The sequence below is a fragment of the Orycteropus afer genome, unplaced genomic scaffold (genome assembly GCF_000298275.1).
Source record: "Orycteropus afer afer isolate SDZICR_OR568_19922 unplaced genomic scaffold, OryAfe1.0 scaffold00032, whole genome shotgun sequence".
Classification (NCBI taxonomy): Eukaryota; Metazoa; Chordata; class Mammalia; order Tubulidentata; family Orycteropodidae; genus Orycteropus; species Orycteropus afer.
Genome location: NW_006921619.1, coordinates 289,950 through 292,424, shown reverse-complemented (window position 1 = coordinate 292,424; position 2,475 = coordinate 289,950). Strand labels below are relative to the sequence as shown.

The 2,475-nt window shown below is 42.5% G+C and overlaps 1 pseudogene; it reads right to left on the bottom strand.

Moving 5' to 3' along the window:
- Positions 1 to 1,241: 1,241 nt before the first annotated feature.
- LOC122149573 lies at positions 1,242 to 1,357 on the bottom strand (annotated as a pseudogene).
- Between the last annotated feature and the right edge of the window lie 1,118 nt (positions 1,358 to 2,475).

Below are 2,475 nucleotides of genomic sequence, written 5' to 3'. Positions count from 1 at the left end.
AGAGGGTCTGTTCAGTCTTTCTGCCTAGTCTGCCATCTTGCCCTCAATTCTTATCCTTCTTCAAAATTCAGCAATTGCAAGGATCCTCTCTTCTTCATAGTCTTGTAGCATAATATCTCTTTTATTATTCTTTTTATTTTGAGAGAGAGGAAGTTCAATTTATTGACAGGCACAGGTCGGGCAGGACAATGCTAACAAGCCCTTCATGAATGCAGGGACTGCCACTTGTCCAAGGGGCCACAATTGGGTATGTATTTGACTCCACAACCATCTGGGATGAGGCGCTTCTCAGCCACCTTCTAACTCTTTAGCATGAAACTTGGTAAAACCCCACTTCTTGGAGATATGGGATCTTCTGGGACCCAGGGAACTTGAACTTGGCCTTGCACAGGGCCTCAATCACTTGCTTGTTTTGAAACTTGGTGCAGATGAATATGATGATTTTGCCAATGTGGACTCTGGCCACTGTACCCTGGAATTTTCCAAAGGCTTCACACACCCATCTTGCAAAAATGGCAAGGAGGCCACAAGATGTGACCTCCTCTAATCCCACAAGAGGAAGACAGAATCACCATCAATAGCCCAAGGTCTATTACTGCAAGGCCAGACATGCTGCCTCCCTCCAGCCCTTTCTCTAACTGTTCCTCCCAAAGCACCACCACCTCTCTCCTGGGTTTGATAATTTGCTGCAGTGGCCACGCAGAACTCACAGATTACAGGGTTTATTAGGGAAGCACCAAGCTACAACTCAAGTTCAGGAAATACTCTCAGTCTCTCTCCCAGCCCACTGTCTCTCAGCAGGTCTCTCACAGTCTCTCCCCCAGCAGTGGATATCCCTCGGTGTCTTACTCAGCAATGCGTGTCTCTTGTGTCTCTTTCCCAGCAGCACGTGTCTCTTTCAGCAGGACGTCTTCCTCAACCAGCAGTAAGAGAGAGTTCTGCTTCTAGGAGGCCTCCTTTTGAGCTTGGCAGAGTGGCCAAACCAACCAATCATAACAACAGAATTCTAAGCGCCTGAGAGTGAGCCTCCCATAACATTGCATTGTGCCACGCCCAACAGAAATAACCCAGGTGGATAACATTGACAATCAGGAGCTCCTCATTTGCTCATTCCACCACTGAGTTTACAATGACTTATGGGTAGAAAAGCTATATTAAGTAATTTACTACACTGTACATCTGAAGCCCAAGTTAGGGACAACCGAGGTTAGTGAGGACAAAGGCACAAAAAAGGAGGAAAGAGCTGTCTCAAAGGTTTCTTAGGGCAACCCCTATGTGCCAACAGGCTGCATACACTACTGAGGAGGGCACATCACTCCCCACAGGGAAGGAGAATGATTGGCTTAGTTGGCTGCAGTCTTTTATTACTCTTATATCATTCTATTTCATAGCAGTGTTTCTTTTCTCCATTATCTATCTTTTCATCATGATAATGGACTTCTGGGCAATAGGAACAATGTTTCCACCTAAGCATTCCTCACAGCTTCAAAAATAATGTTTTGCACTCAATGGCAAACGGAAGATCACAATGGCAAAGCAATGAATTGCAAGCACTCAATAAATGTTTGTTGAGTCAGATATGGCAAAGAGAGACCCACATAAGTTATATAAAAACAGAAGTATGGTGAACAAATAACATATTATTCCAAACATGTGCAATTTTGTCAGTGAAAGAAGACATTATTGATGATTATATGGATATATACTCATCCTGAGTAGGATAAAATTCCATGACTACATAGCAGAATATTCTAAAGATTATCCCAATTGCCTGACCTTTTACCATAAATGAAATCATTCCTATTACAGGAATAAGTTTGGGTATGCTCAGGTTTTTAAAAATATGAAAGAGCATTAACTGGAGCAATTGGGAGTTGAAGTTTAAAGATCCTTGGAACTAGACTGAGTTGACCAGGTTACAAAGGAGGTGAAATGAGTTTTCTTCTCTTCAGTGCCTGAGATGGCAAGTGAGAGCGGAATCAATTAAATGGTCCTAGTATGTTAAACAAGGAGCCTAAGGCATTTGACTGCTAACCAGAAGTTTGGTGATTCAAACACACCAGCTTCTCTGTGGAAGAAAGATAGGGCAATCAATTTTCATAAATATTTACCACCTTGGAATACCATTGGAGGTCACTATGAGTCAGAATGGACCCAATAGTAGTGAGTTTGGTTTCTTTGGAGCATATTAAACAGACCCTGTGACATCTTTCTTTTTATCTCTCTTTATAACTAATGCTTGATGAATGATTTATGAAAATTTTATTTTACATTCAGCATCTCCTCAGTAAACACATCTTGGGCCATCTGAAGGGTTTCCACCTAGTGTGAAATAATGGCATTTTCCAGAGAGGAGTGTGGTATTCCCTAGTTGTTGTTTTTAGGAGCCATCGAGTCATCTCCGACTCATAGCAACCCCATGCACAGCAGAACAAAATATTGCCCAGCCCTGTGCTAGCTCCACAATCCTTGCTA